Below are 16,622 nucleotides of genomic sequence, written 5' to 3' on the forward strand. Positions count from 1 at the left end.
ACTGACACAAGGATATGGGTCAGATAGACCTCATTTAGAGCTTCCAGTTATGAAAAGCAGCTCTGAAGGTGTGTTTTGAGTCAGACCCACAGGACAGACTCTCTCATTTATCATGACTCTTCCCCTGGTCATGCAGATTTTTTTCCTACACAGGAGATTTAATAAGGTACAATTGTAAGAAGAAGGTGTGTTTCGTGTTTTAGTGGAAACAGTCACTTGTAATCATCTATCTGCATTTATTCCTCTCAAAATGTGAATTTCTAGGTTATTTCTGCATGTGCAAAGGATTCTAATTACCATACTAACTGTGTAGGTGTCCTTGTAAAACAGGTAAAAACAGGTTGAGTCTCCTGAAAATTGTTAGGGTTTTTTCCCAGTAAACACTTGATTTCATACTTGTATATTGAAGACAGAGTATTATTTTTAAGCTGCAAACTTTTTCTTTGCCCATTTGATCAATTTCATTTTGTTCTTCCACACTCCAGATCTTCCTTTGGGGTGTTTGCATCATTTTCCAATGAAGTGTTTGTTGCAAGTTTAATTAACTTGTTGCTTATTTTCTTCTCTGCTGTTCAACTTGAATTTTAATGCATTTAGCATTAATAATGGTCTCTGCCTTAAGGAATTTACAGTTAAAAAAAGGGATGTGTACAGTATGTGACAGAGAATGTCTTATTTACAATTATAAACTTGCCTCTTGTGGAAGCACTCTGCTGTAGAATGGGGCTTGAGTGAAAGGCAGTAAATAACTTGGATTTAACACAGCTTCTTCCTCGTGCCAGTCAGCACCTTCAGAAAAACATTACTGACAATGACAGCAACTACTCGATGTTCTCACAACATTTCTGAAACATGAATAGCATTTCAGGAGGATTGTTCCCTCCCTTCTCCCCCTTTCCATTTTCCTTATAACCTTTCTTTTTTTTCCTGTACTCAAATCGGCGCTCTGATGAATGGATAGATGTACACAGAGCACTGATCCTTATCTTATTAGCCTCCTGGATCTGATTTTATCTCTCCCAGACAGAATTTGGCTGCTGCTCAACACTTGCTGCTGTCACACATGTTGCTGGGCATGCTAAGAGCCACTTTGTCACCGTAATGGATTGCTGGATGGGGGACCAGCTCATCTCTATTCAGCAGAAGAGCTGAGATTGGAATATTCATACTTTTAGGAAAGTGTCCAAGCTGTTGACCTCAGCGCTCGCTGCGGGGATGGAGTGCCCCGATGTGCTTTGCTGAACTTGTAGCCTCTTTGTCTGTTAAGCACTGATGATTATTTCTGCAACAGAAAGCCTGTTTCAGGCATCTGTTTGGTGCTAGAGAACTGGGCTGTGGCCACTTTGCTTCCTCTTGCATCTCTCATGGCAACCTTTAAAAAAGCTTAAACCACTATTACTGAATTGACAGTGCATTCCAAAGGTTTGTTGTTTTTGTTTTTTTTAACCAAGATTTTAAAAACCTATGCCGGATCTATCTGCACTTTAAGTGTGTGTGCAAACACAGTTGTTAGACATCAGTGAGACTTTTCTGCAGAAAAGAACTGCACTCACACAGAAGCTTTTGCTTTACAGAGCACACACATCTCCGTGTGTGGTTTGCATGCTTGGCCAGGCTTGGCAAGTGGTAAATTTGAAATGTGGATGTGCAAGCAGAAGCTTGCTCATGGTCAGGTGAACCTGGCAGAGAGGGGAGAACTTTGCTTGGTGCTCAGCTGCCTGCAGGTCCATTGCTTTTTTCTGAGGAATGCTGAGAGCAGTCTAAGCATTCAGCAGCATTCAGACTAAGACTTCTCATAAGTAAGTTTGATTAGCACAGCATATACCGAGGAGATGTCCTATAAAGTTGGTAAGAACAGGATTTTTTCACCTGAATTTAACACCTGTAATCCCTGATGTTTAAAGCCCACCCCCTCCTCTGCTCTAAGTTAAGAGATGGTTTTAGCAACGATTGGTGTTCATGCTCAGCAGTTCCCTTTGTCCATTGCTTTGATGGTTGCCTGGAATGTTTTAACTGGAAAACTGCGATATTTCCAGAGCTTAGGGTGTGCTAAGTGTTTAGCTCAGGGGCCACGTGTGGGCCAGCTGGGCAACTCCAGCAGCACAAGGAGGAATGAGTGCCAGTGGATGCTGCATTTCCACCTCCTTTGTGGGAAAAGCTGCTCACTGCATCGTCCCTGGCAGGCAATTTGAAAAGCTCTGGTTGCACAGTTGGACTCTGGACTTGGAGCAGTGAGGTTTGCCTTTTGTCCGGCTGTCGGAATATTTTACGGATCGTGTTTGCAATTTTTCACTTGCCTGAGTTTTCTCCTGTTTAATCCTCACTTCCATGGTCAGGACTGCAGTCCTTTTCCGGTTTCCCTTTTTGGGGAAATGCTTGATTTGTGTGAAAATGTTCAAAAGTATTTTTCTACGTGCTTTTGTTTCCTTGTTTGCTCTTTTTAAAGTACCCCAGAATAATATAATGCATTGCTGACTCACACTCTGGCTCAATGTAATCATCACCTGGGGAGCTTTTTTTCCTTGGGTTGAATTTTGTTTGTTACATTCTTGTTTGTTCGGTTTGGTTTTTTTGTGTTTTTATTTTGTTTACATTTTTACATTTTGTTTGTTTGTTACATTTTTGTTTGGTTGGTTTGGTTTTTTCTTTTTTACATTTTGTTTGTTTTTTACACTTTGTTTACATTTTTACATTTTGTTTGGTTCTTGTTTGCGGCTTTTATGTTCACATTTGTGGCTCTTTTTGTTCACATTTGTGGCTCTTTTTGTTCACATTTGTGGCTTGTTTTGTTCACATTTGTGTCTTGTTCTGCTTTATATTTGCTACTTTTTTGTTTACATTTGTTACATTTTGTTTGTTTTTTACATTTTTGTTTGATTGGTTTGGTTTTTTGGTTTTGACTAGGAAAGCCATCGCAGAACTTAGGAACTTCTGTGCTGGAATAAGTAGTCCAGCAAGTTCTATATTTTAACAAAACTTTTGGGTTTGAAAGATTAAGAATTTAATCAGAGAACAGAGATAAGCTGAAAACTGGGAAGTTATCTCCATCCAGGAGCGCTCACAGTGGGAATGGTGCATGTTCAGCTCTGCCCATAACCAAGCTGATTCTTCCTGTGCTTCCAGAGCTCTGCCCAGTGAGAGAGACAGACTTTATTCTATTTATAAGGCTGCTTTCACATGGGAAGACATCAGTTTTATCCGTACTAGTGCATAACAGATGTCACTGAAACAGAGAGCATTACCCACGTTGTGCAGAGTCCCAGCATGAACAGCCCCAATCAGGTTTTATTCAAGGAAGGAAACAAAGTCTTTAATTAGTCCCACTCCTGCCCCCTTAAATCCACCTGTTATGAACTAAACCCAGTGTGAAAGTTAAAGCTACATTAGTAAAGTGATAGAGCATTGCTCAGCACAAAATCCCAAACCAAGCGCCGTGGTCTTGGCCCTGGTTTTAGCAGGATGGCTGCTAATCAGGAGCTCTAATAAATGACATTTAACAGCACTGCATTCACAGGCCACCACACCATGAATTTTTGTAGTGCTTCATTAGTACCCCAAGTCTGGTTTGCTTCCCTTTCTTTACAGTAAAAAATGGACCAGGAAGAGTTCTTGCTAAGGGCCTGCCGTGCAGAAGCAGCTCACTGAACTTCCTTCAAAATATTGAATTGCACTGACCTTTTTTGGCTTCTTTTCTCTTCTTGACGCACTTTCCTTCCATTTGGGCTGTTCTGTGGTTTCTGTGGACGTGCTGTCACCCTTCATTCAGTTACTGCTGGATGGAAACAAGCACTCATTACAGCTGTCCTTCTAAATCAAGGTGCAAAATAGCAAGCAAAAAAAAAAAAAAAAAAAAGTGCAAAGGGCGAAACAGGAAGAAAACAGCTAAGGAGGTGAAGTGAGGCTGGCAAAAATGTTGGAGAAAAGCACAGAAGAGAGAAACCCTGCTAGCCCAGAGAGGGGCTCAAGGGCATTGAAGGGCAGCTTGTAATGCTGTTCCTCAGGACCTGCAGTGGTCTGTGGGCTTGGGGGGGTGTGGTGCTCTGTCCCCTTGATTCCCTCAAGGGAATTTAATCCACCTCCTGGCTGCAGCTCAGTGTATTCCCAGAGGAGAAGTGGTGTCCTTCTGTTCTCCTTCCCTGCTTCAGCTCCTTTGCTTCCCTTATTCTTCTCCATATGCCATTTTCATAATTTGTTTGCTCTCCACAGCTTTGTTTTCAATTTCTGTGGTAATGCCTTCTTTCCTCTGCTTATTTCTTTTTCCATCCTCTACTGCCCTCTTTGACTTTCTCCTTTGCTCCCATCCTTATTTGCTGTTCTTTGCTTCAGATTTTTTGAGCCAGTGCCACAGGCTTTGCCTGGTTTATTTGTTGCCCTATTTCTTTCTTAATTTCCCTTCTTCCCTACATCTGGCAGTATTAAGGCAGCCTATATCTTAATATGCTAATCATGCCACTCAGATCAAGGTAAAATGTTCAGAAAAATGAAATTATATGTGAGTTGAAATTAAACGCAAAAATCTTCTACATTTCTCCTCATTTTCTTCTCTGAGGATAAGACAGAGGATCAAAAACTTCTCATACGTCAAAAGTGTTTTCAGGGAAAGTCAGTATCATCATTTGAATTTTACTACCAAACTCAGCCTCACAAAAGAAGTGTTTAAATTTCGTGTAACATTTTTCTGCTCTGCTCCCTGAAGCAGGGGTGAAATCCTGGCCTGTCTGAAGACAGTGGCAGAAAGCCCCATTCAACTCCTCTGGAGATAGAATTCCACCCTCATTGCCTGTCATCTGTTTCACTTTCTCAGTTTTTAATACCCTGAAAAATTGAATTCACTGAAGCAACAGCCCCTTCAGGCCAGGCTCCAGGGAATTCTACCTGCAGTTCAGCCCCCAGAGATGTGGATGGATCACAAGCTTTTGCCTTCTGACAAATAAAGGAACAAGGGGGCCCTGAAACCTCTCAGCTCTTCCTGCAAAGTTTCTGAAATTCATGGAGCTTATCAGTTCAGATGTGAGGGAAAGAGCAATGTGACAAGAACACAGAAATTCTTGAATAAAAAAAAAAATGCAATGTGAGGTAGTTTGTTAGGGTTCTTTTTTTTTTTTTTTCCTCTGGTACCTCTCTAGGCTTATCAGCATCAGGGTGGCTTAAGCTTCTCTCTTGTAATCTAAAAGGGGGGCACCATGCCCTGTTCCATGTTTCTTCCTTTGGTATATCTGTCCAAATAGATGCATATCCAGTGCTTGGCTGTATTCTACTCAGCTGCCTGGAAAAGCCAAAGTGGTGCTCTGTGCAGTGAAATCTCAGGCTTATGCTTAATCCTGCACGTTTCAGCATTTTAATTACCCAGCCTTGGAAAAGATTGGGCACGTTGGGTACTCAGAAATCCAGAATTTCTTAATCCTTTCTTGTTATAAATTCAGGTCTCACGGCCCTTTGATAATTTTATCTGCTTAAATCTTCTCTTTGGGTGCAAGAGCAGTGACCACAATGGCTCTTAGGAAAATTTGGAACTCAGGAGCCACGGGTTGGTTTCACAGCCACAGCTGTCTCTACTCAGCTGATGGCCTGCTGTGTGCACTTGTGTGAGGCTCTTGAGGTGGCAGACATCAGCATGTGGCTCTAGGGACCACAGAATTATCTTATGGCTGTCCTAAATGCTGTAAAGTAGTTAGTGATTTCCCAACTTCTCTTTCACTATTTTCTTAGCCTTCTTACTCTGTCTAACCTATCCATCAAATCTTGTTGGATCATTATTTTTGTATTTAATAGGTGCCCAGAGATTTGTTTCTGAAAGTTTTTTTTTTTGTTGTTTTTTTTTTTTTTTTTTTTTTGGTTTTTTTGTTTTGGGTTTTTTTTTTGATAAAAAAATTGCACACCAGTATAAAGCAGAGCTGGCCTAACCCAGAGAAATGGGATCTGAGTTTGGAATTTTGGAAGTGTAGAAGTTGACTGCTTATGTTAACAGCACATCAAAGCTAATGCAGGTTTCCTTATCAGGAATTCCCTCTGCTTTCTCCTTTCCACTGAGCTTGAACCAAAGTCACAGAGGTTGCATTCTAAGAGCTGTCCAGAGAATTTGGGCAGATAACTCTGCTTCCATACCCATTTGGAACTTCAATTAATTACAGGTAAGATGCTTGTTTCTCGGATTTTAGGACCAAAGAGTTACATCTTTGATTACAGCCTGTAGATTTGTGACCACCTTGAGCCCCTTTGAGTCTGAAGATTTATGTGAATTGCCTGGTGCCTTGATTAGAAGTGCCAGTCACATTTGAAGCAGAAAGAAATGTATTCTCCCAAAAAGCGAGTCTGGGTACTGCACACTTGGAACGCTCTGCAAGATTTTGGTGGTTGAGTTAAAGAGGAAACGAGGGGTTTGTTTGCAAGGGAAACTGCATGGAGGGGAAAAAAAAAGGTGGTGTGGGGGGACAGAGAGAGGAGCCCTGTGCCTACTGTCTCTGTTTCAGACTCTTAGGGTATCACTCCTGTCCTGAGGGTTCAAAGGGTTAATGGAAAGAGGGATTTTCGCTGCACTGGGCAGGGTGAGAGTCTCGGTTTAAACTTTAAAGGACAGGTGAACAGAGCGAGAGGGAGCTGAATGCTTGCCTCATATACTGGAGGAATTGCTCATTCATGTGAAATGCTGACCTCTGTCAGCCTGCCAGGATGACTGGGCCCTAGGGTGAGAGGCTGGCTGGAAAAGTTAAAGCTGCCTGGGGAGTGCTTTAAAAGGACAATGTCAAGGTTGCTCTAGCCAAAATCTGACCTATCTTTTCTTTTTTTTTTTCCTTTCCTCTCTCTTATGTCTATTTGCAAAGTTCATGTAATTTGTTTGGATGCTTTTAATAATCTTTTTACCTAAACCAAAATGCTTCAATTGCTATTGGAGGGGAGTGATTAAGAGGAGAAGCTGTGAGTGTTCAGTGTGGCAGATATTGTGAAAGAGGAAAGATCCTGAAACAAAACATGGCCATGGGGACAGTCTTTGAATTAGGTGACAATTACTAAATGAGAATTCAGGCTGAAATGTGGAAATATTCAATGAAAGTGAGCAAAGATGATTTTTACGAATTGGAAATACCAATGCAGATCCAAACTCAAGTTCACAAGTTAATTCAAAACTTCTATTTCTTTTTATTCTAATAGATTTTATTCTGTTTTTGGGGAGGTTTAAATTTTTTATTGGTGGTTTGTTTTTTTGTTGTCATTTTGGTTCTTTTTCATTCTGCTGATCCTTTCTCATTAATAGCAGATTGTTGTACATTATTCCTGCCATAACTGAAATACAACCTTCCTTCTTTTCTTTGTTTGGCCTAATTAAAACCAGAGTGTAACAGTATATTTTTTTTCTACATGATATAATATCCCAAGACCCTCATAGCTCTCACAAAAATGTTTCATCCACTCAAATAATTTCTATTCTAATTGGGAAATAGATGAACTATCTGCAAGATAAAAGAAAAAGGAGCGAGAGGAAGTAGTAAAATCCAAGTAAAGAAAATATTTCTTTCTCTACATAACCACGAAGCTTCCCAGAAAATGCAGGAGGGAATGATCCCCCCCCAGCCTACCCTCGGGAAACAAGTGAAAATAAAAAGTTTTCCTGTGAATGGTGAGGCTCGCTTCTGGGTTGTTACTGGGCTTTAGGGGTTATGGGAAAGCCTAGTTACAAAGGAGAAGAGCATTTAGAAAATGTAATTGTAGAAGTTTGTTTTGCAAAAAGTGCTGTGGATTTGTTTGGTTTTTTAACCTTTCGTTGTTTTGGTTAGCAAGTACTAGAATTTGGTGTAATCACTTCTGCTCAGTTCTGGAACAAACAAAACAAAACAAAACAAAAAAAAAAAAAAAAAAAAACAACCAACCAACCAAAAACAACCAAAAAAAAAAAAAACACCAACCAACAACAACAAAAAAAAACAGCTTCTAAGAAATTCTGGTGTGTCCTAATGTCTTTCCTGGCTCCGAAATATTATCCTTCCCTCACTTTGTTGTGCTGGCTTTTCTAAATCCTGGAGGAATGGATGGCCTTGGCTCTGCACTGTGGAATAGGGAATGGAAAGAGACTGGACCACGGCTCTCACAGGAGCAGGAAGAGTCCAACGATAATCTGCTCCTCCATCCCTCCCCAAATATCACAAGTCATCCTGTGTCTTGGCAAATACCACTTTTGAGTGATTATACCAAATTCTAGTACTCGCTAACAAAGACAATAATAGGAGGGGAAAAACAAACAAATCCACAGCGCCTTTTCACAAGACAAATTTCTACAATTATAATTTCTAAATTCTCTTCTTTGTAACTGAGGTTTCCCATACTCCCTGAAGCAGAGTGACAACGCAGGCAGCAGTAAAGAAGCTGTCTGGGTTAAAAGACACTCTGCCTATGCCAGCGAGGCTGTTTAGTGTTTATCTCTATTCCATCCAGCTGTAGCTAATTGTATCGTTATGGTAATAGTGCCCTCCAGAGGAATTTGGAAGGAATTATAACACTCGGAGCTAATACAAAAGATGTTCTAAAAATGAGTGCATCAGGAGAATGGAATATTATTAAAATGATGAAATACTCGAACCTCAGGGGGAAAAAAAAAATCTCAGTATCAAAGCTCTTTCTATTTTGCACGTGCATTTACATCTAAGAAAAGCATATCCTGGTTACAACAGGCTTCTTCATAGCCTGATAGCAAAGTTGAAGTTTGCATAACTCCATTTGAGACAAGGATATAAAAGCAGATCAGCCAAGTGAAGAATGGGGAGCTCTTCCTAGGCTGCAGCAGACTCTAACAGTGTATCACGAGTGTGCTGTCACAGCCTCAGCCCAGGGTGTCTGGGCTCTTCCTGGACTCTCAGCTATGATGCACACATGGCACAGCTGATTGAGGCAGTCACAAGGAAGTGCAGATGTTCAAGGAGACCTTTTGGATGAGGTTTGGTTTAAGATCAAGATAAATCATGCTCAGAGTCTCAGATCTCAGTGACCATAACCTGCTGTGACAGTACTCCCCAAAGGAAGGGCATGTTGCTGAGGAACAACAGATATCTTATTTTAGACCAAGTCCTGGAGGCCTGAGCTCAGCCTGCTTGAGATGACACCTCAGCACCTGAATGTCAGATGCATTTAAGTTTCTTCATGTTTCTTTTGTTGTGTTGTTTTGTTTTTTTTGTGTGTGTGTTTTTTTTTCTTTTTTTGGGTTTTTTTTTTTTTTTTTGTTGCTGTTGTTTTGGGGTTTTTTTGTTTTTTGTTTTTGGGTTTCTTTTGGGGTTTTTTTGGGGTTTTTTTGTGGTTTTTTTTTTGGTTTTTTTTTTTGGGTGTTTTTGTTTTTTTTGTTTGTTTGTTTGGTTTTGTTTTGGTTTTTTTTTTCTTCAGTTCCCAACCTACAGGGTCAGACGGCTTGTTTCATATTCTGAAATTTCTGTCCCCTCCTTCTCAAAACTGCCCGAGCAGCCCTCAATGAGACCTGGAAAGGCAGCGAGCTGTGTGTTCGTTGGCTTTCAGGCACAGCCCAGGGTGATGTTTGACCCGCCTGGAGCAGGTTTGCACTCGGGTGTCCAGGCCATGGGGACAGCTCCCACACTGCCAGAGCTGGAAGGAGCAGTGAAATGCTCCCCTGCTGGGGCTCAGGTGGGTCTGGCAAGGTTCCTTGGTCCCTGCTTGGCAAGGAAAGGGAGATGGTTGAGCTGCTTGGGATGTAGCTCTTCACAACAGGGTCGCCACCCCCAGCCTCAAGCTCCTTCTAAACCGAGGTTTCTTGTTTTGCAGGAGCCACAAAGGAGGGTGAAATGAGCTGTGCACAGGCTGGTAGGGCAGGGGCCACAAGACATTACCACTGACTGTAGGGAATGCTCCCAGAGCTTCCTGGCTCTTTCACTTGCCCCAGGAACTGTGGTGAAAACTGTGTCTCCTCCTTCCTCTGTTCATGGACTCAGTGCAGGGGATTTTGGCCATCTTCTAGGCCAGGGTGATGGATGTTACCCTTTGTTTCTTTTACAGTAATTACCCCCACCCAAAAGCACCAGAAATTACTGACTCTGCAGGAAATATTGAGCTCTTTGAACGAGGTTTTTCCAAGGGCTGTGGGATGTGTTGTAGTTGAGACAGTCACAATATAAAGCAACACTCCATTTTCAGAAGGCTTCCAACCCCATTTTATCATATCATGCATGCTTTCTATGCATTCTTAAAAACCCCAGAAGTTTACACTTTACCCATTGGTCAGGAAAGACAAACCAAGTGCTCATTGGAACAGGCAGCTGCAGGTTTCTCTTATTTATCCTTCTTTCTTTCTTGGTTTCTATGTCAATGACCTTGGTGGAAAATTCTTCCAGGGGGAAACATGGATCCTCTGATCAAACTTCCCTCTGGCTCACAGCAGTCCCTGTAAAACCTCTTCCACAGCGATGAGTAGAGGTCTCTTGCTTTTCTCCCTTCTTTTCCTAAGCCAGACGATCTGACCTCACTGTGACCTGGGAACCTGTCCCTGGAAGACCCCAGCCTCCTGCAGGAACCACCATGCCTGGATATTGACTCCTCCTCCCTTATCTTCCCCATGGTATCTGCTTTGGCAGGGTTTTGTCCTGCCCTCGCTGTTCTCCCCAGGGGTACAGGTGGAGCAGCTCACCTGGGACGTGAACGCTGTGATTCCCTTCCTGCATCCACCCATTCCTGCTCTTGAGAGGAACGCAGAGCAAGGTGGGGAGGCCAGAGGAGTGGCAGCAGCAAAGGATTTGGCTGGGCTGCCCAGAGTGGAGCAGGACAGAGCACAAATCCACGTGGTGGCTGCTGCAGTGGGATGAGTGCCTGTGGTCTGGAGTAGGGTGCTTGTTTATCAGGGCAGGAGTGCCACGGTGTGAGTGTCCAGCTCCAGGGACCGCGCCTCACCTGTTTCATTCTAGATGCACAATGAACAGGGTCCTCCCTGTTGCCCTCCAGGCACAAAAGCATCATTAGCTGGACCACCAGCAGCCTAGCACAGGGCCTGACACAGCAGAGAGCAGTTGCTGTTTAAGAATAATGTGTGTGTGTGTGTTCCATAGATGGGGAAGGTTCTTTGGGGTGACAGATGAAGTTGTATTCTCACCTCTGCAAGTGCCTCTTTTCCAGCCAGTCCAATTGTGGTGGAGGGCTGCTGTGAGCCTGATTTCCACACGGGAGTTTGCAGAAATGTGTTTTATTGCAGGTAAGCAATTCCTTTGCATTATTTATGTTAAAAGTTAAGTAAATTATTGCTGGCTTTCATGCTGCAGGTAAAGTTGTAATGAAAACAGTAATGAATGCTTTGCTGACATGCACAGGCAACCTAAGTATGCAGCCAAATTAGCTATCTAAGCAGATGCTTCATATCCTGAATTGCATATAAGGAATGCTGTTCAGTTGGCTTAAAAATTATATATACACCCACAAACTTTTTCTTCTGTAAAAGCCGTATGGTTGGGTTTTTGTATGCTTGTTTGGGTTTTTTTTTTAAGCAACAGTTTCAATTGCACTGTGAGCAATTACGACAGCAAAATTAAAGTCAAAAGAAAGATAGAAGAAGCTGGCCATGTGCAAGTTCAGGGAAAATTCAGAAATATTGTATTGCTTAAGCTGCTGTAATACTGCAATATGGGCAATATTGGAAATAGAGATGCTCTTATGCTTAAAGAGTTGTTAATTGGTTTTCTTTGGTAAAGGCAGTAGAGCCCTGGTCTGCAGGAGTGGGTGGTTGAGCTCTGTCCTTTGGGGGGCTCTTTGTCCTCCTTCTGCTCTGGCAGCCTTGCAGAAGGCCCAAGCATTTTTTTTTTTAAACCAGTGTTCTTATTCACCTGCTGCTTAAACACAACATATCTCACCAGTGTGCCAGTGAAAAACACAAGAGTGTTTTTGTTTGTACAGTCTGTGGTGTGAACAGTTTCTAGAAGGTCAACAAACCCTACTGAGCACCCCGGAATGACGAAGCCCATTTCCCAGAGAGCCACTGAGCAGGCACACTGGAGTGGGAAGATGAAAAGAATAGCATAAGAAAGCAGTGGAAAAAAAAACAGAGAAGGTAAGAGAAATGGAAGGGAAAAAAAAAAAAAAAGTGAAATTTATGAAGAGTTATAAGTGAGAGCTTTGGCTTTAAGCACTCTTCAGCTTCGGGGTTTTTGACTTTCAGCTGAAACTTGTGGGTTGACTTCTTTTCTGAATAATTTAAGCTCTCTTGGGTCCCTTAGCATTTAAAGGGTGTTTCTGTGTATGTACCTATTTTAGGCTTTTATAGAGAGATCTATGCATGTAAGTGTACACATATATATTCTTGCATGCATGTACATGTGTGTTTAGAGACACATATATCTACACATACGTGTGTGTGTGTCTGTGTGCAAACATGTAAGAAATTGCCTGCTTGCCTTATTTCAGCTGCATATTTTAATATACATTAAGACTGTTCTCCATTCCAGCACCTAATTTTTTTCAGAGATTTGATTTTTTTTTTTTTTTTAAGCTGGAGTAATTGTTTCTGCCAGGAACAACCCTGTTGAAGGGCGCTGTTCCTTTCAGAGGATCAAAGTACAAAAAGATGTTCAAATAAAAGGAGAGATTAAGTTCTGTAGGCTACATTTAGTCCTAGCTAGCTTTGCAGTCAGTGTGTGCAGGCTGTGGAGGTTGATCTTTCACAACAGCCTATTTCAAACCTCAGGAGGGTGTTGGTAACTTAGTCACTTTGTATATTAGATGGGGGTGTCAGCAGAGCCTGTGAAAATGATTTCTATGTTAAACAATATTTTTTTTCAATTTGTTCTTCTCAGAAAATTGGAATTTTGCTCCCCACCCCCTCTTTCCTCTCTGTCCTTTCCCTTTCTTGTTCTGTGTGAGTAAATAGAGGGTGAGGAGTGTTTTCAGAATTGCAAAGTCCTCCTTGCCCTTTCCAACAAATGTCTCCTTCACTGATGAATCACTGTAATGACTCAACCACTGTATTGTCTGTTGCAACTTTTATTTTCTTTGCCCGGCAGCATCTCCTCTGCTGGGTTTTACTAAACAGGTGGGAGGGCACAACCCCTGCTTGATGAAACTTGTGAGAAAGAAATAAGGGCCTGTAATACAAAACAACCTCTTTTTAAAATTTTGTTTTAAGCCAGTACTCTTATTCATTTGCTGCTCAAATACAACATCCTGGTGGTTTTGTTTTTGTTTTTTTTTTTTTTTTTTTTGCTTTGTTTTGTGTTTTTTTTTTGTTTTTTGTTTTTTTTTTTTTTTTTTGGTTGGTTGGTTTTTGTTTGGTTGGTTTTTTTTTTGTGTGTGGTTTTTTTGGGTTTTTTGGGGTTTTTTTTGTTTGTTTTTGGGTTTTTTGGGTTTTTTTTTTTGTTTGTTTTGTGGTTTTTTTTTTTGCTTTTTTTGTTTTTTTTTTTTGTTTTTTTTGCCAGCACACGGAAAAGCCCCGATGTATCTCTGTAGTTTTGCTGACACTTTGTCATCCCTTTGGAGCTCTGCTCCAGGAGAAGCAGGACCTCGAGAATCAGGAACGTTTCCCCCAAAGAGCTTTCCGAGAGGGACCATATTTGTCAGTGATGGCGATGGATAAAATGATGTCCCCCGGAGCCAGACGTAAAGCTCAGGTGGCACCGTGCTCGGCACAGCGATCTCTGCTCCCTGCCTCACATTCTGGGGAGATGACAGTAGGTGGCACTGGAGAATAGGAGCACAGAAGGATGGATCTTGTGAAAGGGAGCTGTTTCCTCACTGGCGCTCTGTTCAGCCAGTTTTCCATCCCCACGGATTGCTAAAACACTTTGCTGCATTCCCTTTGCGAGCCCATTATTTATGGAAGCCTGCAGGCTTCAAGCGCAGGAGTGCTGTTTCAGGAACTCCACGCTGCCTGTGAAGCAACCCTGTGAGTAAAACCTGCTTCAAGAAGATCTTGTGCTCCGTCCCGGGGGTGTGGAGCGATCGCTTTGCCGGCTCTTTCTGCAGCTGACCTGGCTCCAAAGAGCGCCCTCGAGCACAGCTGAATCGAATTATTCCTTGGTCTGAGCGAGCTGCGGCTCCTGCCGGCTGGTGGAGCAGTGAGAGCGTCCAGCAGAGGTGAAGGGAGCATCCCAGGGACTGCCTGGTTTTCTTTGTCTCTGGAAATTTTGTCCCCCATGCCAGCAAAAGAGGAGGGGGCAATTCTTGGCAGCTCCAGGAGGAATTAGGGTAGAAAGTGACTCAGCAGTTCCCTGTCTGCTCCTTTAGTGGGAAGCGTGAAATGGAGAAATAGTGGATGCCCTAAAAGCCTGAGAAAATTCTGAAAATGTTCAGAGTTTCTCAAGAAAATCCTTCATAGGCTTCTCCTGGAAATCACCATGGGGAGAGAGGTCCCAGCTCAGTTTGTATTTTCTGTAGCCTTCTGTGTGTGCTTGGAGTATGAGCTGTTCCATGAGCATTTCCTCTTTTCCCAGTCCTCCTCCTCCAGCTGTGTCCAATCCCTGAGAGGTGGCATAAACTCTGAAATGGCAGCTCCTAAAACTGGTGTGCTCCTCCCTCTCAGGATCACTTCACAGTGATCACTGGAAATGAGGACAGTGCAGCACAAATGCCACCAAACAGCTCACGGAGCAAGGTGACATTTCAAAAGAATACATGGAGAACATATGACAAAAAAAAAAAAAAAATGCATCGCTTTTCATCAACTGAAATAAGTTTTGTCCTTGTCTGACTTCTTTTAAATCACAGTGACATCACTGACAGCTTTTATGATTTAAAGGCCAGGGCTTTTTTCCTGTAGTGCTAATTTTGTGAAATTATAACTTCAGTTTATCAGATATAAGATATCAGATATTAATTATTAACTTTATATGCTTTATCCTAATCTGTTCAGTCTCATTGCACGGCTTTTTATAACCGAAATACTGTTTTGTTGACCCTTACTCCCTCCCTGTTCCTGAGGATATTTTCTTGCCTGTTACAGCCTTGGGATTTTGCTTGAATTCTGAGTAGCCACTTCAGCGGAGCAATTTCTAACTTTTTAAGGAATGGTATGAAGTGTGAAGGCGAGTGGTCCCCGAGGGAGCTCCCTCTGTGTTGTGTCTGGAGCAGCCTGTGCTGCTCCCTTTTATGGAGGGCACTGGGCTCTTTGAGGATGTGGAAGATGGACGTGGCCAGTGCTGTGTTTGCTGCAGCTCTTCAGGCCCTTTGCAGAGAGCCAAGTCCTCACTGGTCCCTGGGAAATATCCCACAACAAGGGAGGTTCTTCCACTGCTGTGCTGTCCCAGCTCTGCACACTGAGGAGCCAAAGCCAGAGGGCCACTCTGCCATCAGAGGTTTGCACTGTCCCCCTCCCCTGTGCCTGGAGCTGGGAGCTCCTTTTGGAGCATGTAGATAGAGTAGAGAATTTTTTTTTTTTACTCCTGTTCTTGTGCAGAAATCTTCCTAAGAGGCAATTCTTTCCCTTTAATGAAGTTGTTATTTTAAGCATGTTGGAAACTTGCACTGAAAGTGTGAGATAATCTACCACCATATATATATATATATATAAAATAAAGAGTATGGTTGGGTTTCCAGATTGAGAAGGAGCATAGATAAGGTGTTACCTTTTTATTGCTACTGCAGTTTGAATTTTCCCTGAGGGATGCCTTGGGAAGAGAATCATCACCGCCACAAACCGGTTAAACAGGAAGGAAAGCTCCTGACGGAGAAGTTCCACCTCCTTGATACTGAAAGCACATAGGTCACCTGAAAATGTCTGTGAGCAGGAAGGCACAGGAGGCTCTAGATCCTTCTAAAAAAATGTGTTTCAGGTAAGGAGTTGCAACAGATATTCTTCCTGCTTAGCAAGTGCCCCACTCATCTCCTCCTGGGATCGGTAAAAGCGAAAATTGAGCCCGCAGAGTGCCAAGCTTTTTTATGAGGATTCACGGGCATGGCCAAGTGTGGAAAGTGGTTTTGTGTGCTTGGGTGGTACTTGCAATGCTGTGAGACTCTGATTTGTACTGGATATGTTACAGTATTGGTTGGGGTTCTCCCTTAAAACCCCTGATCCCAGAACCACACGATGGTGTGTAAATACAGCTGTCATTCAAAAGGAAAAGGTGGAGCTTCGTGGCTATGCAAGAAAAAAGCCAAACCCTTCAAAATTAAATTTGGATTGAGAAACCACAAGGGGAAAAAAAAAAAAAAACAAACCCAAAGCTTTGGTGTTTTATAAAAAATTCATATAAATTTTGCCTCCTTAGTGATTTTTGCGAATTGTTTTATTAATGCACTTGACAAGACTCAGAAGGTGAAACAGTGGCTGGCAAAGGGCCAGATCCTTTCCTGACCTTTGTGTGCTGCTTTGACAAGGGTGAGGAGTTGGCCCAAATGCAGAGCCTGGTGGTTCTGACCAAACTAGCAGGACTTACACCATGGAGATTTGGAGATTTGCACCACGGCGTGCTGAGCTTCCTCTCTCAGGGTCAGTTTTATGAAAGACACACGGTGCTTCTGTGCAGAGGTCACAGAAAACCTGTTCAAAGTTTGATGTTTTATGTGCCATCATAAACAGAATTTCGTTGAAATGCAAGGAAAATATTTTAGGAACAGTTGAAAGGGTATAAAAGGTATTGTGGTTTCTATGCCTTGTAATCTTCCAGACAGCCAAGCTTTTTTTAAGGAAGATGGGACTGGAGGGAGATTTCATTATT

Source organism: Vidua chalybeata, chromosome 5 (assembly GCF_026979565.1).
Source record: "Vidua chalybeata isolate OUT-0048 chromosome 5, bVidCha1 merged haplotype, whole genome shotgun sequence".
NCBI classification, from domain to species: Eukaryota; Metazoa; Chordata; class Aves; order Passeriformes; family Viduidae; genus Vidua; species Vidua chalybeata.